Source organism: Rhinatrema bivittatum, chromosome 4 (genome assembly GCF_901001135.1).
Source record: "Rhinatrema bivittatum chromosome 4, aRhiBiv1.1, whole genome shotgun sequence".
Classification (NCBI taxonomy): domain Eukaryota; kingdom Metazoa; phylum Chordata; class Amphibia; order Gymnophiona; family Rhinatrematidae; genus Rhinatrema; species Rhinatrema bivittatum.
The window spans coordinates 319735290-319760040 of NC_042618.1; the positions used below are offsets into that span (position 1 = coordinate 319735290).

Consider the following 24751-nt stretch of genomic DNA (forward strand, 5'->3'; position numbering starts at 1 on the left):
GACCAAACCAACCCAATCCAAGCCCCAGCAGAGAGAGATGAAATTTCACAGTCCCGGGCAAACTTTCCCCCAGCCCCCGCTCACCTGCCCTGGCCACGGCCACACAAGCCCCCAGCAGCAGCAGTAGAAAGGCGGCGAGAGAGAGCGGCTTCAGCGGATCGGGCGCTCCCCATGCAAGGCGGCTTCCAGCAGCCCCGCCGGTGAAGGTGAATACGCGCACGCCGTGACCTCCTCCGTCCAGCCGGGCGCTCAGGTCACGGCGTGCGTTCATGCGCCTGCTGCCTTGAGCGCCCATATTGGACGTACAGGCGTGCACATATTCACCTTCGCCGGCAGGGCTGCTGGAAGCCGCCTCACATGGGGAGCGCCCGATCCACCCCGGGCTGCTGAAGCCGCTCTCTCTCGATGCCCTTCTACTGCTGCTGCTGGGGGCTTGCATGGCCGCGGCCAGGGCAGGTGAGCAGGGGCTGGGGGAAAGTTTGCCCAGGACTGTGAAATTTCATCTCTCTCTGCTGGGGCTTGGATTGGGTTGGGTTGGTTTGGTTTGGGACTGTGAAATTTCGTCTCTTGCCCGTCCGAAGGAGGGTGCTTTGTTGCGCTCCCTGCCTCCAATCGCCGGCTGCTGGGGCTTGCTGGCGCCGGGCGCTCAAGGCAGCGGGGTCTGTAGGAGAACCATCCACTTCCTGGTACCTGTCATTTCAAACGTCATTTGAAATGACGTTTGAAATGACAGGTACCAGCGCACCAAGGATACTGTATAGGCGCTGTATAGCACCTATACAGTAAAACGGATTGCACTTCATGGACGCTTCTTGGACGCGGCTTGCATTTGCATGCCATTTAAATACTGTATCGAGCCGGTATGTGATCCGGACTGTGCGCCGCGGCAAACGAGTGGGCGCCCGGCACTGCTGCACTTTTTCTTACGCGCCCTTACTGTATCGGCTTGATAATGATATAATTTTTATATCATTGATCTATTTGTTGTATTTAATGCTCTCATGTTGAGATGAGTTTCATGAGTTTTCAGGTTGGGTTTAGACGAGTTCTGACATGTTTTCAGCTATTTTCAACATGTTTTCAACTGTTTAACTGGCAACATTGTTCCTTGTACCGCCCTCGAGCGAAATTGAAGTTTCATTGTTAACCGATATTGATTTGTATTTTGTACAGGAATGTCGGTATAGAAAAAATAAAAATAAAAAAATAAATAAAAATAAATATATCCTCATATAAATGCCATACATTCTAATTCACTTATCTTACAGTTCAGAGTTTTGGCATTCACACACAGACATTTTTAAAGTGTGTTTTTTATTTGTATTTTCATTTCTCTTTGTATTCACACCTGCTTGTTAAGAAATGATACAGGCAATTTAGAGTCATTTACATCTGGGTGCTCTTTGTGTACATTCATCTGGGCTATTTCAGCCTTAAACATCTCTATACTTCATTATTTTGCAAGTATCTTTGGAAGATACATCCCTCCGAAGCATCTATTTCTGAGCAACTGTCAGTCTTCTCCCATGTCTAGTTAAAAGCTTTTCTGTTTCCTCCTTTCTAGCCCCCTTCTCCTTCTTCCACTCTATCCATGCACTCTCTCCCGGCTTCACCTCCCTCCAAGCTTCCTCCATTCCATCATGACATTCTCTTCTTCATAGCTCAAGAAAAGCCTCGCCAGTGGTAGCCACCGTGACTCCCTCTCCCAGTTTCTGATCCCACTGGATACAGCAGCTGAGATATCCTTCCTGGGCTCTTGTCCACTGGCTGCCAACTTCCTCCTTCCTAGCTTCCATTCTTCCAGCGGAAGCTGCCTCAAATTCCTCTCTTTGGTTAGGGTCCCACCCATGTCTCTTCTCTTGGTCACCAAGTTGCCCAAGCGTCTAAAATTCAAGGTCTGGGCGACTTGACACCTGGGATATTTTCAGCCCTTGTCTTGGCCTATTGCATCCGCACATTTAATTCTTGTATCTCTGGCACTTTAATTTTCTTTCAGGGCTGAGAAGCAAAGTAGGCATTCCAACATGACAATGATTGTTTTGGCTTTCCAGCGTCAAAAGCCTCTCCAATTTGCGCTCAAAGCACAAAATAAGTAACATTTTCTTTTAGTGGCATGCTTAAAGCTATTATGTGAATAAAGATAAAACATTCCTACACGTTATAACCGTTCATGAATCCATAGTGTAATTTTTCTCTGAAAACTTTCTTTTTCACATGAAATAGCTTAAACTATTAAGCAGTTAGATAACACTTGGAGCAAATAGTTTAGAAATAGCTGAGAAAAGGTAATCAAAGTACATAGAGGTCATGGTTCAATATGGATCCAAGTGCGGATAATTAATTCGATCCCTTACTAATTTCAATGAGGGTTCATTGCAAAGCACTTTAGAAATCCTTCTGATCACTGTCTCTCTGCTTGTCACTAATCCCTGACGAGGTGTGCAGCAGAATTCACCGATTCTTAGGAATCTGACAGAATCCGAGATGTGAACGCTTTTGCACATGGCCACTGGAATTATACTGACTAACACTTTTTTGCATTAACACCTTTTTAAGGTGTTTACCAGCCTGAGCTGGATTTTAACTAGTGACCTACAGACTCTGTGGGCCCTATATTCAGTAAGCCAATGAGCAGACAAGTTATCAGACTAAATTTAGCGGAATAACGTCCCCAGTATTCAATGGGATAAATGTCCCTTCGAATTTAACCTGATAACTTTAAACCGAATTGTCCATCTTTGGAATGTGGCTGGTCAGGATTCAGTTATCCATTTACATTTATTAAGATGTATTAATCACCTAACACAAAAAGGCTTAAGTGACATACAATATAAAACATTCATAAAATCTCACTCATACATAAGAAAAAGTACATTTGAAATAAAAAAACAAAACACACATCTATAAGATCTGGAAATGGTGGGATAGCTTTGTTATAAACAGCAATCAGCCTTCTTGAAAAGGAAGGTTTCAGGAGACCTCTAAATATTTTAATACAAATACTAAGTCATAATTTTCTAGGGAAGGAATTCCATAATGTGGGTGCTGCCACTGAGAAGGCAGACTCCCTAGTTAAAAAGAAACAGGCAAGTTTTAGAGATGGAACATCAAGCAGACCTCTCTGAGAGGATCTTATGTCGTGAAGGTTGGTACATTTTAAGTAAAGCATTTAACCAAGGGAGAGCTCAAATGAGTAAGTTGAAAATAGTGAGGGCCAATTTTATACTCAATGTGCGGTCGTACTGGCAACCAATGCAACTGTATTACTGTTGGGGTGATATGCATATGCCATTGGACACCAGAGATCAAACAAGAATAGAAGTAGTTGAAGAGATTGTAAAGTAATATCAGGGAGGCCAAGATAAAGCCCATTGCAATAGTCAATGAAAGGGAAAATCGAAGAGTGAACTACAGTGTAGAACTCAGGATCATGTAAAAGACGCTTCAGACCAGAAAGATCTCGAAGTTTATAAAAACCAGCTTTGACAACTGATTTGATATATGGCTGAAAAGAGATGTGAGGATCAAGCCACGCACCTAAGCTCTTGATGCCTCAGTTGTACTAAAGGTCAAACCATCAAGAGTAATGGATGAATGTTGCAGCAATGGAGTGTGTCCTCTGAATAAGGAGAAATTCAGGTTTTTTTTGGTATTAAGAACTAGTTTATTCTGAACTAGCCATTTCTCAATTGTGGAGATACAAATTTGAATGTGATCAACAGTGGCTTGCCAAATAGAGTGCAACCGTATGAAAAATTGCAGATCTGCATATATCTTATAGCCATCGCATAGACTAGATAATTTATAGATGAGAGCAAGATAAATGTTAAAAAACATGGAAGATATGGCCCTGAGGGATGCCAGTTTTCAAAGAAGACCACTGTGACAGTCTCATGTGGCCGGATAACTTTAACCTTATTCGGCTATATTCAAGGGAGTATAGCCGGTTAAGTGCCGATGGGCTTTAAAAAAAAAAAAAAGTCTTGTGCTTGGGCCTCCTGGTCTGATTTTCAGCCCCCTCACTCAATATGAAAAAAGTTCCCTACTGGCAAGACCCCCTGCTTTCAAATCCCTCCAATTGTTTTTGTTTTTAAATGTAAGTTTACTTTTCAAGTGCTGGCTTCTCCACTCTCCCCCATCCCTTCCCTGGTAAAAACATTTAAGAAAGAGGCCCCTCCTTTCCTTCCTTTCCCACCCCCAACTCTAACCCTCCCATCCACCCAGTAGCTCAGATTGCAGCACCTGTGATCCAGCTGCTCCAAGTGTTGCTCTAGTGTTGGAAATGTAACTTATCAACATTGTTGTTCGGTAATATTCCTGGACATAAAGACTGATAGTTTTGGGTTTTTTTAAATGTGCTTCAGTTCTTAACTGGCTATATATTCTTTTGAGTATAGCTGGTTAAGGCTAAAGTTATGTGGTCACATGAGACCAGATAACTTTAAGAATGCTTTGAAGCAATCCTAAGGTTATCCTGCTAATATAGTTTGAATACTTAGTGGTATTGGCTTAAGTTAGCCAAATAACGTTACCCTACACCCAGAAAGCCTCTTTTTTTTTTTATATCTGGTTAAATTATAGGTAGATAGGTGCCTCAGTATAAAAAAGTTGCCTTTTATTCAGATAACTGTGAGTTATCCAGGTTAAATTATTTTATAAAGCCACAATAATTCCCTTGAGTCATCCAGTTCCCTGTAAGGAACTGGCAATTCTTGGAGCTCGAGGCACAAGACTAACCACAGGACCAGCTGATCTAGTAATTACCTAGCCTACCTGACAGGGGCAGTCCATGCCCCTTGAAGCATCTGACTGGACTAGCCTTGGGTGTGTCCCCTGATTGGAAGCTCTATATGAGGAGACCCTGCTTGACACACCCTCTCTGGTCCAAAAAGTCTTCTGAGACCGTGCCTGTGGAACACTGTCCAATTGACCCGATTCCTGATCCACTTCTGGACCCGCTCCTAGGCCCAAGCCTTGACCTGCCTGCACCCTCCAGTAATCTCTGACTATTAAGTCCCAGCTGCAACCTGCACCTGCAGGCTCAACCCGTGGGGAACGGCAGTGGCATTTGATGAAGACCCTGCCTGGGTGCTATGCATGGTGAGCTTACCTTCTGAGATGCCACTTACCAAGATCCTTGGTCTCCTCCAGGCTCCATCTCTGTTCTTCGTTGAAAGGAAGCTCCTGCACTACCTGATATGCCTAGGCACCTGATGAGCAGAATTAATTTTAAAATGTTGAATTTTTAAAAATGAATTTGTCATTGCTGAATCCATAAGTTAACCACTGTTGCGAGGCATCTGCAGTGATAATCGGATGCCTCACATGCAATACAACTCACGCATTCCGTGCATGGTGTGTAAGATCACTTATGCCCACGGAAATTTGCAAGTATTTACAAAGGTTAGTGAGATTGGCAAAGTGGAGATTTTTTTTATAGCTATCTTCGTGGATTACTATAAGATTTAGCAGTCTGTGAGCTACAATGTCAGGTACAGTTTTAAAGCAATTCAAAATTAATTACTTCACATTGAAACTGACAAAATTATGTCAGGAGTATTCTTATTTAGAAATGCTGCATTGAAAATTTTACTAGATGGTGTTTTTTAAGGTAAAGGTGATCCTGCTATAAAGGATGAAATCCATGCCACAGAAAGTAATGATTAAAACATTCAGCACTTTTATTACCGATTTTTGGGAGCTTTTAAATTCTGGACTGTTGAAGTGCACCCTTCTTGTTATTCATCTTCTGCTATAATAGGTTACCATGGATCTAAGCAGTTCTCTAAGATTTTATTATTGTTTCTTCCTCAAATGTAAGGATGGAACATTCTGTTCTGCAATAGGGGATATCTATGAAGGGTCAAGCAATTACAGTCAGACTGAATTGCTGCATTTTTTTTTTCTGACTTTTCTTTTCCAGTAGTGTTTTTCGGCCTTCAGTGTTGGAAAGTACATACTTACCGGGCCCTGTTGCTTGTTGTCATCCAAGTACAAAGCTGGAGCCATGCATATAAAAATTTCATCTAAAGCCCAGCTCAGTCATTTTTGAGTAATGCAGTGCAGGGCAGACTGTTCAGTGTGTGTGTTATTTGGTCTGGATATGAAAAATAATAGCTTTATTCTCATCTACGTACTGCTGTGAGGATGTGGTGAATCATCTATTTATTTTATTTATAAGCATTTGATAAGCCTTTTCCTAAAGGTAGGCTCACAGCAGATTGCATAAAGTTAACAAGGCACTGAATATATAAGTAAAGGATTACATACAGATATGAGAGTGGAGGAGTAGCCTACAGCTAAGAACCAAGAGACCAGGGTTCAAGTTCCACTGTTGCTCCGTGTGACCTTGGGCAAGTCACTTTACCCTGCATTGCCTCAGGTACAAACTTAGATTGTAAGCCCTCTGGGGATAGGGAAATACCTACAGTACATGAATGTAATCCACTTTGAAGTGCTGAAAACATTCTCACTACATCCGGCACTGAAGGAAATGATAATGGAAGATTGGGAATTTCCTCAGGGGCAGTTAAAAGGCACCAAGGCAGTAGAGAAACTATACCCTCTACCCCAAGAAACAAAAGATAGCCTTCTAAAGTTCCCAAGAGTAGATGCTTCAGTGTCAGCAGTAATCCGCAAAACCACAATTCCTGTGGAAGGAGGTACATCATTAAGGGACCACCAAGACAGGAAAATGAGAATGAAACAAGCTTTTACGACTAATGCATTTGGCCTACAAGCCTCCATGTGTGGAGAATTAGTAGCAAGGGCACTTGTCAGATGGGTACAGCAACTTGTGGAGTCAGAAGAGATGGCTCAAATTGAAACATGAGTAGCCTTTCTTGCATATACCCTCTATGACCTAAGCATGTCCTCTCGAGCCCTGGCCGATGATTTGGTAGCAAGGAGGCTGCTGTGGCTAAGGAACTGGGAAACAGATGAGGTGTCAAAGTCCAGATTGACCAAAGTGAATTTCTTATTTGGAGAAGAGCTAGAGAAACATGTAAAGGGCTTAGAAGAATCAACATCATTAAAGTTATGAGTTATATTGCATGTGAGGCATCTGATTATCACTGCAGATGCCTCGCAACAGTGGTTAACTTATGGATTCAGCAATGACAAATTAATTTTTAAAACTTCAACATTTTAAAATTAATTCTGCTCATCAGGTAGTGCAGGAGCTTCCTTTCAAAGAAGAACAGAGATGGAGTCTGGAGGAGACCAAGGATCTTGGTAAGTAGCAAATTCCTTAGGGTACCACATTTTCAAATGGAAACTCAGAGATTGGTAATAGCAACCCACCAGCCTACTAAAAAGAGTGAGTTTGTCTGCACCCATGTGGGTGAACAAAACCACAGACACTAGCATTTTTGCCTGTGGAGCTTATTGATTTGGCCACATGACACAGGGAAAGTGGGTGGAGCAGGAAAAGTCCCGGGCATTGAACAGATTAGAGCTAAGAGCTATCAAGCTGGCCATAGTTGCCTTTCTCCCACTGGTAAAGGGCAAGTCAGTCAGAATTTTCTCAGACAATGCAGCAGTTGTCTCATATGTGAACTGGCAAAGGAGGACATGCACCCAAACACTAGCCCTCGAAGCCACAAACATCTGCGAGTGGGCAGAACAGAATCTGACTTTACTATCAGCAGTACATATTGCAGGAACAGACAACGCCTGAACAGATTTTCTAAGTAGAAACAAGCTGAATCCCAGGAAATGGGAACTCAGCGCAGAAGCATTTCACATGATCGTAGACAGATGGGAAATGCCTACGATGGATTTGATGACATCCTAAAACAATGCGAGAGCATCATCTTCAGTCGAAGAAGGAATCCCGGCTCCAGTGGAATAGACACATTGTTCAGGACTCTGAAAGGGAAAACTCTGGAGAGAATAGAGCGTCATTGAGCCCTTAACAATCCTGGTAGCTCTAGATTGGGAAAGGAGGGCATGGTATGTGGACCTCCAGAGACTCCTGCAGGGTACCCTGCTACATCTTCCAGCCGAGCAAGAATTGCTGTGCCAAGGCCCAGTCACAATACAAGATCAGTTTCATTCTGTCTTATGGCATGGTCCTTGTGAGGGCATGACTAAGTAAAAAAGGATATTCTCCTGCGGTCATATCGACCATGCTAAAAGCCAGAAAGACTTAGACCTCGTTGGCCTACATTCTGGTGCGGCGTTTGTGCGAGAACTTTTGTCGCCTTAAGGGAAATTCTTCCTGGAGGGCAGACATACCCCACATCTTGCTTTTCATTCACAAAAGTCTAGATAAAGAACTGGCACGCAGATGACAGTGATCTCAAAGTATGAAGTCTTATTGGTTAAGGGTAGTAACCGCCACACCAGCAAGTTACCCCCATGCATTTTTTCTTCACTTCCATCCCCTAGTCTTTAGGGATACACAGTGTTTATCTCATGCCCCTTTGAATTTTTTCATTGTTTTCGTCTTCTCCTCCTCCAGAATGGCATTCCAGTCATCTACCTCTCTCTCCATGAAGAAATATTTCCTGACATTGGTTCTGAGCTGTCCTCCCTGAAGTTTAATTTTGTGACCCCTAGTTCTATTGATTTCTTTCCAATGGAAAAGGTTTGTCAAATGTGCATCATTAAAACCTTACAGGTATCTGAAGGTCTGTATCATATCCCCTCTGCACCTCCTCTCTTCCCGGGTATACATATTCGGATTCTTCAGCCTCTCCTCATAGGTCTTCTCATACAGACCCCACACCATTTTGGTCACTCTTCTCTAGACTTCCTCCATCCTGTCTTTGTCCCTTTTGAGATATGGATTCCATAACTGAACACAGTACTGCAAGTGAGGCCTCACGAAGAACCTATATAAGGGCATGTTCATCTCCTTTTTCCTACTGGTTATTCCTCTCTCTATGCAGCCCAGCATTTTTCTGGCTTTATTTATCACCTTTTCACATTGCTTCACCATCTTTGGATCTCCAGACACTATCACACCAAGATCCCTCTCTTGGTCCATGCACAGTATGTATTTATTTATTTATTTATTTATTTATTTGGGGCTTTTTTATACCGACATTCATGATACCAATCATATCGGTTTACAATTAGTTTATCATTCCCCATTACATACAGCTCTTTTGGAGTACCGTACCCCAGATGCATGGCTCTGCATTTCTTGGCATTGAATCCCAGCTGCCAAATGCTCGACCACTCTTCCAGCTTTCTTAAATCTTTTTTCATTCTTTCTACTAACCTATGTGGCTAATTCTGATCGGGCCATAGGGCTGTCCTAAAGTTAGCCAGTTAGATATATCCGGCTAACTAAGTTAGCTGGGTATATTCTGTGCCACTGAATATACCCTGCTAGTTAGCCTGATATGTTTATCTGGCTAGGCAAGCCACACAGTAGGTGAAAATGGACCCCCCCCCCCCTACTTCTAGGTTATCATCACTGGGGGAATTATTTAGGAAATTTATATGTGAGGTATTATCTTTTGATGAGGATAAAGTCCCTGTTATTTCCAAGTTATATTACCTTCCTGAGAGGAAAGTGCTTACTACTAAGGAAGGGGGGAGATGGATGTTTTGGGAAGTCCAGGGATCTTTACCTTTTTACAGGATTCTATCGATGATATTCCAACTAGAGCTTCTTTGCTAATATCTTTCTCTTTAAAGCAAGACAAGGATCTGGCTTTTTATAAATATTTCCAATATACAGGTATTTTTCTTTTTGTAGTCAAAAAAAAAATCAGTTCTTCACAGATGTTTCAAGCCCTTACGAAACATTTTCTTTCCTTCAAGCAAAGGGTTCTAGATATTGGAGCAAGTTTTTTCTTTTTTCTTAAATTCTCATGTAAGTTTTGGTAGCCTACCAAAATAACAAATTTATTTTTCTTATCCATTATATCTGGATCGCTTCTTAATTGATAAGACACTTGGGAACATTTGTAGTTCTTAGCAATGGTATGTAGGAGGGTAATAGTTAATGGCTGAAAAAAGAAAGATTAAGCTGATATTCTTGTAGCTCTATATTATTTTTTTATTTTCTTTAATCCTGCTCCTCCCCCCTTTCCTATTAACGTGATCTGGTACAATTGAAAACTTTTGGTTCTTTTTGGACATATCTCTATATTTCTTATTTAATCCTTTTTTTTAATTCCTATTTCATTTCAGTGTTTGTAAATGATATAATCAATAGATATAATTTAAAATATCAATAAAATATATTAAATCTATAAATACACCTGTAATCTAAATACATTAGGAACAAGCTAATATAAATGGAGAACAGTACAGAGAAGGGCTACCAAAATGATAAAGGGAATGGAACAGCTCCCCTATGAGAAAAGACTAAAGAGGTTAGGAGAAGAGACGGCTGAGGGGGAATATGATAGAGGTGTTTAACATCATGAGAGGTCTAGAACGGGTAGATGTGAATCGGTTTTTTACTTTTTCGAATAATAGAAAGACTAGGGGGCACTCCATGAAGTTAGCATGTGGCACATTTAAAACTAATCGGAGAAGGTTCTTTTTCACTCAACGCACAATTAAACTCTGGAATTTGTTGCCAGAGGATGTGATTAGTGTAGTTAGTATAGCTGTGTTTAAAAAAGGATTGGATAAGTTCTTGGAGGAGAAGTCCATTACCTGGTATTAAGTTGACTTAGAAAATAGCCACTGCTATTACTACCAACGGTAACATGGAATAGACTTAGTTTTTGGGTATTTGCCAGGTTCTTATGGCCTGGATTGGCCACTGTTGGAAACAGGATGCTGGGCTTGATGGACTCTTGGTCTGACCCAGTATGGCATGTTCTTATGATATCAGCTGTTTTATAGATTTTTGCTTTTGAGAGCTGGGGAAAAACTATTAGAGGGTGGGCTGGAGTTGGGGGATGAGCGGTGAACATCTGGACTTCCTGGGAGAAGAGAGAGTTGGTTGTGCCTTTAACTCTTGGCGAGAGAGGGCCCTGGGATGGATTTTTGTTTATATTCTCTCTCATCCTTTCTGTGAGTACTTAGCCCCAATCCTTTGTGTGTGTGAAGGAATTGGGGCAGAAGAGGACGATACCTCAGCCCCTTTAAGAGAGGTGTTGGGGTAGCATCTGGGGGCATCTCTGTTTTTGCGCTGGTGGCCACAAGGGAACAGGTTTTACTATGCAATGTACATTCTTTTCAAAGCCCACACCTCAGCAAGCTCTTTGCTAAGTACCCATGGCTCTGGAAATCACTGCTGTGGGGCTGGGGGGAAGCTGCAAGATGGGCGGGCTGGTAGGAAAAGGAAGTGGGGGAGGGGGGAGACCATGAGAGATGATGGGGCAATGCATGGATCAGTCTGGGGAAGAAAGTGAGTGCTGGGTTCAGGCTGAGCCCAGGCAGTGACAGGGGGGGTTACTTGGGTTGGGCTTCCTTTGAACTTTAAACAGGTTTGTGCTAGTAGTAGTAATGTGTACTCTCTGATCATCATGTAATCTGTTTTTTAGAAAAGCTGTAGATCAGTCAAGACTAGAGAGAGCCAGTCTTAAAACCCCGAGGACCTTAATGCGCCTATTAAACCTCTCTGATGGTTTTATGCTCCGTTCTCACTGTGGATTTCTATTTCTAGAGATAACATCCATGTTAAAGCAGTAAATGATGGCCCCAAACCACAACCCGATTATCTGCAGCTTTGTATGCAGCATTAAACCTCTTTCCAAAAGTGCAAAAACGTTTCCAAAATATCCATGAAAAATCATCTGCAGGCTTGAAAATAAATCACTCAGGAAGTGTGAACCAAGTATCTGCATGTGCAACTTTGGTAAATAACTGAATTATGACTTAGTTCTTTTTTTCTGATGTGGCTGCAAAATAATCTGAAAAGATTGTCAAAATACATCACTTTATATTGTATGCTGTGTGCCTTCTAAAAATGAAACCTTATACTGATCTTACTCATGAATCAGATGGTTATATTAAAAATGCAATCTTTGTGAAAAACCAAGGGTTAAATTGAGGTTTCCTGACCAGTGAACCAAAAGTATCCTCAGTAAACAGGCTGATTATTTAAAAATCTTTAGGCAGTTTCCCACTGCCTGTGGGATCAGCTCTGTTGCTGATATTACATGTTGTCGCATGGTGGCATCTGTTTTGATCCGTGTAGTGTGTACGTAATACCCCTTGCCGCATTGTTGACAACGTGGACCAGTCAGATACTGTTGTGTGATGGCGTTTGTGGAACACTTGCCAGCATGCTCAAGAAGCAGGAAAAACTGGTTAAATAAACCTCTAAAATAATAGATATAGAATAAAACAATCAGATTTAGGCAGGGAGCGTGCCTGTGGTTGCCGAGTGTGCTTTTAGCGAGTACACAGGAATTAAAGTTTTCTGTTGTTGTGCATCATCCTCAGCTATGAAAGTAACTATTAACAGAGCTAATTCAATTTATTATAGAGATTTCCAGCATCAAGAGAGAAACATTTCTCTGCTAAAAGAGATTGTAACTCGGAAAAGTCTCCGAGGGATATATCTCAGTGGTATACTAGCACAGCAGAAATCCAGTCACATTATGCCCTAGACTAATACAGATAAAGTGGGATAAGCAGCAGTAAAAATAAATTAACTGACATAAAAAAAAATGTAAAAGAAAACACTTATTCTGATTAGTGATAAAGGACTAATAGGTTACAATTACCATTTAAAATTCAGCGGCACTATCATTCAGTCAGATCACAGTGGGTTGTTAATGCTGCGCCTGTTACAAGAAATGGCAGGGCCTACCCAGGGAAGGTTGCTTCTGCTCCTTGACATTTTAAGAACAGTCCAAGGTTGTTAGAGCTAAGTAACTGGATTAATTTACAAGAAGTGGGTAAATCTCTACTATGTGCCAAAGCCAAGCCATAAAGGCCTCGAGGACAGCCGAGTTCAGGTTTGCAGAATTTCAAAAACCTAACTGTCTTGCTACAGACAGGTTACCCATCTCCTTGAAGTTAGGGCAGCAAAAAGCTGTCGTGGACAAAAATAAAACATGTTAAGCAGTTATTTTTTTGCATAATGCAAAATGTGTCATCTTTCCATAAGAAGCTGTACCCAGCCTGTGATTTTAACACTTTCAAGCTTTCACCTGAATGCTCATTAAGCACACTTCTAATTTTCTCTGTTAACTCCAAGCGCTTTACACATGTCTTTTTAAAGTAATAATTTCAAGGTAAGTAAAAGTTGTGGGGTTAATTTTGACAGTGTTCTTTATTAATATAAGTGAAGTCTTTTGTGTGTTTCTCCATTGCTAGAAGTCATGCAGTTTTAAGGTTAGAGCTTTGTGTCACAGATATGTATTGTACTTTGTCACTTTCCGATCAGATATCTATTCTATTCCTTATTTCATGAAAGCAATGTAGAGGCTGGTGACGTCTTATAAGATGAACCAGCATAACTTTGCATTTGTACCATCTTGGGGCTTAGATCCCTTGCGATTTCGGAGGCTGAGCAGTGTTTGTCATGACAACACCCGGATGAGATCTCCAAGCAGCATTGGGTGCTGTAGGCAACTGTGAGGGGCATGCATAGCTCTGAGCCAGTTAACCTATAGAATTGGAAATACTAAACTGATGACAGTGCCGTCCTTTGTAGAAGATATTACACCAGTTATATGGTACTTTTCGTGAGACCTGGGATGATGATGTGAGTAAATTAAGACAAGTTGCATTGTCTTGATGCTTCCAAAATTCCCTATCTAGGAAGAACCAAATTAAGTTCAGAAAAACTGTCATGGCCTTCAATGTACGATGTGTGTTACATTCGGCAGCTCACGGGTAGGTCCTGCAAGCCGCCTCACTCACCCCCAGCGTGGCTGGACGTGTTTTGTGGCCAGCACACGCCTTTGTGCACTGAATGCCATCCAGCACAGCCTAAGATGCTGCTAACCACCTTCCCTTAGGCGCACATATGTGTGCATTATGTAGGCCCCACGGCAGGAAATGCTGAGTGGCACCCTCTGATGATGTCAGGCCAGCTGGCCTATTTAAGCAAGGGCTTTGCAGGATTACCTTGCCTTAGCAGTGGGTTTCCTGACTTAGCAGTGTGTGTTATCTTCAAGTTCCTGGTTCCTGTATCCTGCATTCCTGATTCCTCGGCCAGCCTTCCTTGTCTAGCTTTGCCTTGTCCTGTCTGTTTTGTCCAGTGTCTTCTGTATGTCTTTGTCCACCTTTGGCCTGACTTCCGGATTCTGACATCCTGCTTGGACCTGACCAGAATTGCTTGCCGCCTGCACCTGACCTGTTACCTGAACCTGACCACCCTTATCTACCACCTGCCCCAAACTTGGCCTGTCTCCGACTCCTTTAGCGTGCTGCCTGCCCTGACTCCAGCATTCTATTGGACTCTTGCGCTATTCACTGTTCTAGGGACTCTCCTAAGTCCTGTCAGCCTCCAGAACCCAAGGACTCAGTGTGTGGGCGAGGCGGCTGGTATAGGTGAAGCTCCAGTCTGTCCCGCTTCTGGGCACGTTTGCCAGCTGCCGGGATAGGCCTCATAGGTTCACTATGAGGTTGTGTCACCTATGCCGCAGCACAAAGGGTGCACACCCACACCGCTCTTCCCAATGTGCACTTTATTGAATTACTGTATAGTGGTTTAGGTAAAAGGTCTACACACATATATAAGCATTGTTGTTCCTATTCCTGGTCATTGTTGCACAATATCACAAATAGAAGATATAACCTGATAGCATGCACACTTATGTTCTAAATATAGTTTTTGAATTATATCAACAGGAAAAACTCAGTATTTTATTATTGTCTCTTGTGCTGTTCTTTACCTGTAGAACAGCCCCTTTGTTAGTCACAGCTGTCTTATTTTCCAGTTTTTAAGAAATGCTCTCGGAAAGGTTACTGTATAAATGCATGTTAGTAAGCAAAACTATACCAATTCTGGCTTTCTATGAAACTATAAGTCCATGCATGCATTGAGAGTAAAATCAGTATTGGTTGAAACTCTCCCTACTGACATGGAGCTACAGTGGCTATAGAAAGTCTACATCCCCTTCCAAAATGTTCACTTTTTGTTGACTTATAGCCTAGAAGTAAAATGCATTAAACCAATGTTTGTTCCATGCATCCAAACATCCTAACCCACAGCTGCCCAGTGAAAAATATATTCCAGAATTCATTAGAAAATAAAGTATTAAAAATAAAAAAAAAGCCCCTGGAACAGCTTGGTTGTGTAAGTGCCACTCCTATTGTACATCTGTAGCAATCCTAAACACTTCAAACTCTAGTATAACCAATCACCTTCAAAAGCATGCTCAGAGGGGTAGATTTTAAAAAGCATTTACTCGAGCAAAACTGGTTTTTGCTCGAGTAAATACACTTTACTCAAGTAAGTGGGCTTTTCAAAATTGCTACAATATATGCCATTGAATTGTCCATAGGATTTACTCAAGTAAATGCACTTTACTCGAGTAAATAGCTTTTGAAAATTGCTACGATAGTATGTCACATTTACATGCATAACTCCTTTGAAAATGACCCACAGAGTGAATTACATTACAGAATAAATTCAGCAATTCCTGTTAGTTCTCTTGCGGGCCGATATAGTAAAAATCGCGGGAGAGCGGGCGAGCGCTGCTCTCCCGGCGCGCCAATAGGACACTCTCCTGTTCGTGCGATACAGTAAAGTAATTTATTTAAATTAGGGTCTGCGGCAAAAAGAGGCGCTAGGGACACTAGCGCGTCCCTAGCACTTCTTTTCGGACAAGAGCGGCGGCTGTCAGCGAGTTTGACAGCCGACGCTCGATTTTGCCATCGTCTGTTCTCGAGCCCGCTGACAGCCTCGGGTTCGGAAACCGGACACTGGCAAAATTGAGCGTCCGGTTTTCAACCTGTGAGCCGCGGGCCCATTTTAAGGTTTTTTTTTTTTTAACTTTTGGGGCCTCCGACTTAATATCGCCATGATATTAAGTCGGAGGGTGCACAGAAAACTGCTTTTCTGTGCACTTCCCCGGCGCTGACAGAAATTAATGCCTACATTTGGGTAGGCACTAATTTCTTAAAGTAAAATGTGAGGCTTGGCTGTACATTTTACTTACTGTATCGCACGGGAATACCTAATAGGGCCATCAACATGCATTTGCATGTTGCGGGCGCTATTAGGTTCGAGGGGGTTGGACGCGCTTTTTCGACACGCTATTACCCCTTACTGAATAAGGGGTAAAGCTAGCACGTCGAAAACGCATGTCCAAATCGCGGGTTAACAGTTCGCTCCGCCGGAGCGCACTGTACTGTATCGGCCTGTTGGTTAGGTAGTGCATTTCAAAGCAAGAGTTAACCATGAGCAACAAGCGATGTCAGAAAAACTTGGGACAAAATAGCAGAAAGGCCCAGATCTGGAGATGGGTATAAAGGAATTACAAAGACCTTGAATATCCTTTGGAGCAGCAATTCTCTACCAGTGTGTTGTGACACCAGTGTGTTGCCAAGCACTGGCAGGTATGTCGTGACTACCGGTGTCCCACTTCCCTGATTGTGATTACCTCCTCCCTTCTTCCTGCCCCCGCTGGCCAATGGGAAGCCTCCCTTCTGCCTGCACCTACTGGCCAATCGGAAGCCTCCGCCCTTCTTTTTGCCAGTGGGAGTAGGAAGAAAGGAGGAAGCCTCTGATTAGCCAGTGTCAGGAAGAAGGGGGCATACAAGTGAGGCGCTCGCGTGTGGGGTCTCCGGGCCGGGCCTCCCAGTCCTTTCCCCAGTTCGACGTGCTGCTTGGGTGGATCGCTAAAGCGCACTTCTCTCTCTCTCTCTCTGTACTGACGGAGAGGGCCTACCAGAAGCAACCCACCATCTTCCAGAATAAGAAGCATGTGCTGCTGAGAGAGGGCAGCAAGAAGAAGCTGCCACATTACTACAAAAACATTGGCTTAGGCTTCAAGCCCCCCCGTGAGGCCATCGATGGCACCTACATTGATAAGAAATGTCCGTTCACCAGTAACATGTCCATCTGAGGCCGCATCCTTTCAGGTGTGGTGACCAAGATGAAGATGCAGAGAATTATTGTCATCCACAGAGACTACCTGCATTATATCAAGTACAACCGCTTTGAGAAGTGCTACAAGAACATGTCTGTGCGCCTTTTCCCCTGTTTCAGAGATTTTGTATATTTTATTTTATATATTTCCGCTTTTTGCACTTTTTAAGTGCTTCAAAGCAGATTACATTCAGGTACTGTAGGTATTTCCCTATCCCCAGAGGGCTTACAATCTAACAGGTCAATCCAGTAAAGTGCGGCCGCGTTTACCCCGCTCTTAACCCGCTTTCTACTCACTTTCCGGCCGCGTTAGCCCTTCCTGCGATCCACAATCCCCTTTAACCTACTCTTACTGCGTCCTTAAATCCCCGGGTAACCCCTTCCGCACGCGGCATGTATATTACATGTAAACAATCGAATTAGCTATTCCCTACCATCCAGTAACGCACGCTCCGACTATCGCTTTTTTACCCTGCCGTTTTGCCGCGCATTTAACCTGCTAACTTACTTACTTACTGCCTACCCTTACCCCTGCGTTAGAGGCAGGGGTAAGGGTAGGCGACAAACTTTCCCCCAGCCCCCGCTCACCTGCCCTGCTCGCGTCCATGGGTGCTGGTCTCCGGGGCAGCCCCAGTCCTCTCCCCTCCTCCCGAAGCAACAAAAGCGAAAAAAATCGAAAAAGCGGAAAAAAAAAAAGCAAAAAAAAGTTGCAAGAGAGAGAGGGGAGAGAGGACGGGCAATCCTATGCTCGGGATTGTCAGCCCTCTCTCCCCTCCTCCCGAAGCAAGGCACGAAAAGCAGCCTTGCTCCGGGAGGAGGGGAGAGAGGACTGGCAGTGTAAAGCGACGAAGCGACTTACTTTTTTTGCAGCCCCCCTCCGGAGAGGGACATCGGCGAGGACGACCGCGGCTCCCCTGCCTCCAGCTGCCCGCGAAAATGGACGCCTGCACGGGCGAAAGCGGCCCCTGTGCGACGTTTGGCATCACGGCATGTGACGTCACGTCTTGAGCGGCCCAATTGCACGCACAGAGGCCGCTTTCGCCCGTGCGTCCATCTTCGCGGGCAGCTGGAGGCAGTGGAGCCGCGGTCGTCTTCGCCGATGTCCGTCTCCGGAGGGGGCCTGCAAAAAAAGTAAGTCGCTTTACACTGCCAGTCCTCTCTCCCCTCCTCCCGCAGCAAGGCTGCTTTTCGCGCCTTGTTTCGGGAGGAGGGGAGAGAGGGCTGACAATCCCGAGCGTCGGAGAACCGTCCACTTCCTGGTACCTGTCATTTGAAATGACAGGTACCAGGTTAGGCCCGCGCACCCAGGTTACTGTTTAGGCGCTGTATAGCGCTCTATACAGTAAAATGGGTTGCGCGGGCCTAACGCTTCACGGACGCTTCTTAGACGCAGCTTGCATTTGCAAGCTATTTACATACAGGATCGAGCGGTAGGTGAGCTGGACTGTGCGTGCGGCAACCGCGGGTGCGCCGGGCACCAACGCAGCTCTTCCTACCACTCGTTACTGGATTGACCTGTAAGTTTGTACCTGAGGCAATGAAGGTGACCATTTTGGCGATATTGTCACAGTTGGCAAATGCCATCCCCTGATTAAAACAGTTAATTTTGATGTCCTGAAGGTGACCAAAGCTGCTGGTACCAAGAAACAGTTCCAGAAGTTTTAAAGAGATGAGAATGTATTTTCCAGCCTAAATAAATATAACAGAACTCCCCCCCCCCAAAAAAAAACAAAAAAAAACCCCAAAAAACATAGCTCTCTTTCGGGCCGATACAGTACAGTGCGCTCCAACGTTGGAGCGCACTGTTAACCCGCCATTGGACGCGCGTTTTCCCTTACCTCTTATTCAGTAAGGGGCCGAAAACGCGCGTCCAACCTGCCGAACCTAATAGCACCCTCAACATGCAAATGCATGTTGATGGCCCTATTAGGTATTCCCGTGCGATTCAGAAAACAAAATGTGCAGCCAAGCCGCACATTTTGCTTTCAGAAATTAGCCCCTACCCAAAGGTAGGGGCTAATTTCTTCGGGCACCGGGAAAGTGCACAGAAAAGCAGTAAAAACTGCTTTTCTGTGCACCCTCCGACTTAATATCATGGCGATATTAAGTCGGAGGTCCCAAAGGGTAAAAAAAGTAAAAAAAAAAAAAAATTGAAGTCGGGTCGAAAACCGGACACTCAATTTTGCCGGTTTCCGAGTCCGTGGCTGTCAGTGGGCTCGAGAACCGACACTGGCAAAATTGAGCGTCGGCTGTTAAACCCGCTGACAGCCGCCGCTCCAGGCCAAAAGGAGGCGCTAGGGACCCGCTAGTGTTCCTAGCGCCTCTTGCCCGTTTCTACCGCCGGGCCTCATTTAAATACAGAATCGCGCGCGCCAGGAGAGCGGACATTCGCCCGCTCTCCCACGAACTTTACTTAATCGGCACGTTTGTGTGTGTGAGAGAGACAGACTGGTTAGGGCGGTTCCTGGTGGTGTGTGTGTGAGAGACAGACTGGTCAGGGAGGTGATTGGTGTGCGTGAGACAGACTGGTCATGGGGTCTAATTGAGGGGGGGGGGGTGAGTGAATGACTGGTTGTGGGCCTTAAGGAAGAGGATTGTGAGGACAGAGCTTTAGCAGCCACTGCTGCTTCTGGTGTGTGCTTTTGGCCTGCAAGGGAAAGGAGTAGGAGGGCTGCTGGAGAGGGTAAGTAAAGGTGGCTTTTTAAGTTTATTTTTCTTGATTGACTTCCTTTTTAATTATTGGATATTATGTGATGTCTGCTGTTTTGAAATATTTTATTGATATTTGGACAATTTTTAATAATATTTGAGTTTTTAATTGTTGGATATTATTCTGTTCATCAGCTGATTTGTAATATTTATTAGTATAGTTTTACAATTATTTCTGTGTGGGGATCCCTAGCAGCTTGGCTTGCTCTGTTTTCCTAATAGGAGGTGTATTAGTGTTTAGGGCCTGGTTAAATATTTGTAGTGTTGCCTTTTCATAGATAGGATTGTTACTGTTTGAGTGTGTTCCATTATACAAGTGTAACTTTGTGCGCCTTAGTTTGTGTGCATTATTGCAGATCCTGGGACTGTGTTAGGTGCTATATTTCTCTTTCCATTTCTCCAGCTTTGCACTGCATGCAGAGTGGTTTTCTTGGGTTTCCATTCCAGTTTGTCTCGATATTTATAATTTGTGGTCTTTCTGTACTTGGTAAAGGTCAGTTTTGTTGTATGACCGAGGTGAGGTATTTTGCTAGCATGTAGGCATGTGTATCAGTCTTATTTGTTGTATTTCTCAATAGGACATGCATTAGTGGTAAATTATTTGTCTTTTTGTGAGAAAGGCTACTGCTCCTGGTAGTAGAGGAAGTTTCTTTTGCTTTTACTGAGATGTCACCAGAATCAGAATATCTTTTTTGTATGGTGAGCTGTACCAGTAATGCCCTAGTTCTGTTCTACAGCCATTGTTGGTTGTCGAGGGGGTTCCTGTGGATGCAGAGTGTATGTTTACATTTAGCCCTGTGGCAGTCACATGTTCACTGTGTCATGCATGTGAAAACCATCTGTCAGGTGTGTCCTGGCCGAAAAAGGGTTGAGAACCACTGCTTTGGAGCACGATCAAGACAATTAAGTGGAAGTGTGGTCACTAATTTTATCACATACGCAGTAACATTTTCAGAGACTTATTTAGCATGCATGCTAGGACCTAAGAAAACAACATGGAAGACGGCCTACCAAAGCCAGTAAGCAAACAACACAAGAGATAGACCGATATCTTTAGATGTGGGAATACTTTTATTCGCTGTGCAACTTAACAGGATCGAAACACAACAAGACACCCAAATTTACAGGATAGAATCACATATGCCCACCGCAGGCCGAGTTTTGCCCAAACAACTAGGCTGCATCAGTGCATCAGGTCCACCATAAGTATATCAGGTCCACCATAAGTGGAGTGAGCTCAGCGTGGATATTGAAGAGCAAGCTTCAAGGCAACTTGGCATGGATCAGCTCTGGCAATAAGCTACTGGAGGTCACCTTCAAATACACCCCACTTATGGTTGACCTGACATCAAACAGAAGTCTGAGGAGATGTGGTCTCTGCCTCCACCGGCGTAGAAAAGGGAATACCCAAGAGTGTTGGCTGATCTAGCAGTAGTTAAGGAAAACAATTATCAGCAAAACATTGCTTACTGCGATACATATGAATATATTAACACCCATTGCTTACTGTAATATACTTCATTTTAGCCCCTGATGCAGTCTAGTTATTTGGGTGAAACTCGGCCTGAGTCAGGCGTATGTGATTCTATCCTGTAAATTTGGGTGTCTGTGTTTCTATCCTGTTAAGTTGCACAGCGAATAAAAGTATCCTTATATCTAAGGATGCTGGTTTATCTCTTGTGTTGTTTGCTAGGATCTAAGTACATAGCATGCTGTTTGTGCACACTAACTTTAGTGCATAGGCTCCACATTTTTTACCAGTTGCTTTACATTGTCAGGAATCTCCATTATCACTGCTGGAAAAATAGAAAACTTTGGAACTAACCCAAAGTTTTAGGAGCCAGGAACAATTTTTCTTTCATTAGATCTTACCTTCCTCCTACACTCCATTTCTGCTCGCTCTTTGTGATCAAATTTTTTTTTATTGTTTTGCTTTCCTTTGTCATCCTAACTTTTTCTTCCTTTTGCTTTATTCCATTCTTTCCCCCTCCCCCTCCCACCAGACAGGCTCATTCCCTCCTCCTGCCCGACCTTCTCTCTAGCCTGCTTCCCCCACCAGCTCTTCAGCCCCCCAGCCTGCCTGTCTCTTCTTCACTTGGCGGTTCAGTGGCAATAGGCTGCCCCAAGCTGTAGCGGCGGCGGCTTCTCCACTTCATTGTATCAGGGACTGACCTGGACATGGGCAGTCGTGAAACAATACCACGTGCCTTACAAGGCAAATTCAGGGTCAAGTACAGCGATTCAAAGTTCCCAACAAGGCTTTAATCAAGAGAGCAGGTAAGAAACATCATAATATCCTGGCTTACGCTATGCAGGAGAAAAACAGTGTACACAGGATACTTTCCTTCCAAAGCAACAAGGTTTAAGATTCACAAAGGCTCAAATAGAAATCAAAGCCCCATGATTCAAGGTTTCATTGTGCCAGCAGGGCTTCTGGCTCAGGGTTTAAATAGTTGTGCTGTCAGGGTCAGGTCTCCCTTTGAATCAATGAGGGCTTCATTAGATGAGTTCAATACCTGAAGGGTAGGAATAACATTGCTCTCCCAAATCTCTGCAATTAGTATGGTCTACCCGTTAGACTCCCAGCCTGCTGCCTCCAATGCCTCCAGTTCAAGACTCACTGAACCTAACCCTTGGGATTTTTCCTCTCTGCCCATAAATTTATTTTTTGCAAATAAAGTTCCGACCAGTGGTTTCTCCATCGACTGACCAGGCTGAATTAGCCATGACACGAGGGTGAAGCCACCTGACAGCGATTAACAGACCCTTCTTTTAGGTGATAGAACTTTTGCTCTACTGAGCTTGTATGGGAATTGCTATGTGAGTCTTTCAGCTTTTTCATCCAAGCCTCAGCATAGATGTGACCTTTCTTTCAGTTTTTTCTTGTTATATTTTATATATATTTTGTACTTCTTAATCTTTTTTTCTCAGTCTGTGTTACCTCGCTATATCAGCAGCCTCTCCAAACATGTTGGGTTTTTTTTTTTTTAAGCATTGAAAAATTCTATCTTGAAAAGATGACCAGTTCCAAGAGCTGACCGGTGCCCTAAGCCGCTTCAAAGATTGCATGTATGGTAAGATGTCTATCACCAAAGCCATGTCATGTTTTACCAGTGTCTGAGGCCTGACCATTGTAGGCAGATGTCACCACGGACACAGAGATCCAAAGCTTGGAAGTTGGAGGAGCTGCGTAAGTCATTAATGAGCAGCAGCCATTCCTCCTCCAAGAGCGGAGCCTCTTCTAGCTCTCTGGCTGCTAAGTTCAGCAGGAGTTCCTTGAGCAGGCCTTCCTCTTCTTCAGAGCAGGCCTTGGGCCCCTCCACTTCATTGGGAACGAGCAACCAGGGAAAATGCAATTCTCAGATGTCCACAAGCCCCTTGCAGGCTGAGAAGAAGTAGGGTCACTTGGTGCCAGTGGCACTGATGAATCAGCACTGAGACTTCTTGCTGTAGACACTATGCATAGAGCCTCAGTATTGTTGATATTCCACTCGTCAATGCATTGAGCCTTGAAACCGGAGATGCTTCCTCCATCGACCATGTCATCACATTCGACACCTTGAGCCTTGGCGCCCTTGATGCACTGAGCTTTGATGTTATCGACGCAGCTATTTCTTAAGTCTCCAATCCCTTAGAAGTGTTCAGGAAAGATCGGAAGTATGGAGGGAGATATGCTTCATTTACCTCCTCTTATTGGCTAATAGATTCAATGAACTTCAGGCACTGGCATATTACTCTACATATATGCAGTTCTTCTGCAATAGGATGGCAGTCTGCACCCATTTCAAGTGGTGTCAGATTTTCTTATAAATCAAGCCATCATGTTATCTATGTTCTTTCCAAGATCGCTTGCACAGGAAAAAGGAAAAGCCTTTCATTTATTGGACTGAGGCCTTAGCATGCTACTGAAAACTTAGCCACATCGTCAGATCTCACAATTATTCGTCTCTTACAATCCTACGATTAGGCATTGCAGTTGCTAACTACACTTTATCCATCTGGCTCGCAGACTGTATCATGGATTGTTATGCTCTCGCTGGCCTCCAAATTATGGACTCTGTTGACACTCATAAAGTGAGAGCCATAGCTGCATCAGTGGCTCATCTATGAGCCATTTGTTGAGGATATCTGTAAAGTTGCAACTTGGACATAAGTGTACACCTTATTTATTTTTTTATTTAACTTATATTCTGCTTTTCACATCCCATTACTATCTGGACAATCTATCAAGAAGTGACAAGCAGTTTCATGTAGCCTGTTACCCAGTAGTATACTAGCCACAATAAGGTCTAGTTTGTTTATTTAGTAAATGCTCTGCTGCAGCCCTCAGCTTGGGACTCCATATGTATAATGGCTAATTCAGCCCTGCTTATTTACTATAAAAGCAAGCTCGCTTACCATAAATGGTGTTCTCCGTAGACAGCAGGGTGAATTAGCCATTCTTGATACCCGCCCGCCTCCGTAGAGAATTGACTATCTAGCTAAAACTTAGCTCTCAGATTGACTGAGGGACTCACAAGGCAGCACCCGCATGGGAATTCCTGCATTAGCTCAGTAGAACAAAAGCTCTATGAGCTACGAGAGAAGGGTCTCTTCAACACTGTCAGATTGTGTCACCCATGTGTCATGGCTAATTCAGTCTATGGAGAATCCTGTTTACAGGATTGCAAACTTGCTTTATAGAACCATGATTCCACCAGAGACCATGTTAAGAAGCCACAGGAGCAGAAATGAACAGAAGTCTTCTAGAGCAACAAAATGTTTCATTGTACAAGTGACACAAATAAGACATGGCTATAACCAGAGAGCAGCAGGAATGGGCCCAATGTACAAGGCATTTTTCCAAAGAAATTCCTTATTAAATCTGGCATTATCATACTGATTAGATGCCTATGGAATCTTGTGCTTCAGGGAATACTGAATAATTATTTTATTTAGGCTTTTTCCTAGAAAGCAAACATGAAACGTTTTTAAGAACATAAAAAAATTACCATACTGGATCAGACCAAGGGTCCATCAAGCCCAGCATCCTGTTTCCAACAGAGGCCAATCCAGGCTACAAATACCTGGCAA

At 43.6% G+C, this 24751-nt stretch overlaps 1 protein-coding gene and 1 pseudogene across 2 annotated transcripts in view; both read left to right on the plus strand.

Moving 5' to 3' along the window:
* LOC115090787 (protoheme IX farnesyltransferase, mitochondrial) overlaps positions 1-24751 on the plus strand; it is a 483471-nt gene that overhangs the window by 171843 nt on the left and 286877 nt on the right. The gene's annotated exons all lie outside the window — the stretch shown is intronic.
* On the plus strand, positions 6869-18634 carry LOC115089269 (annotated as a pseudogene).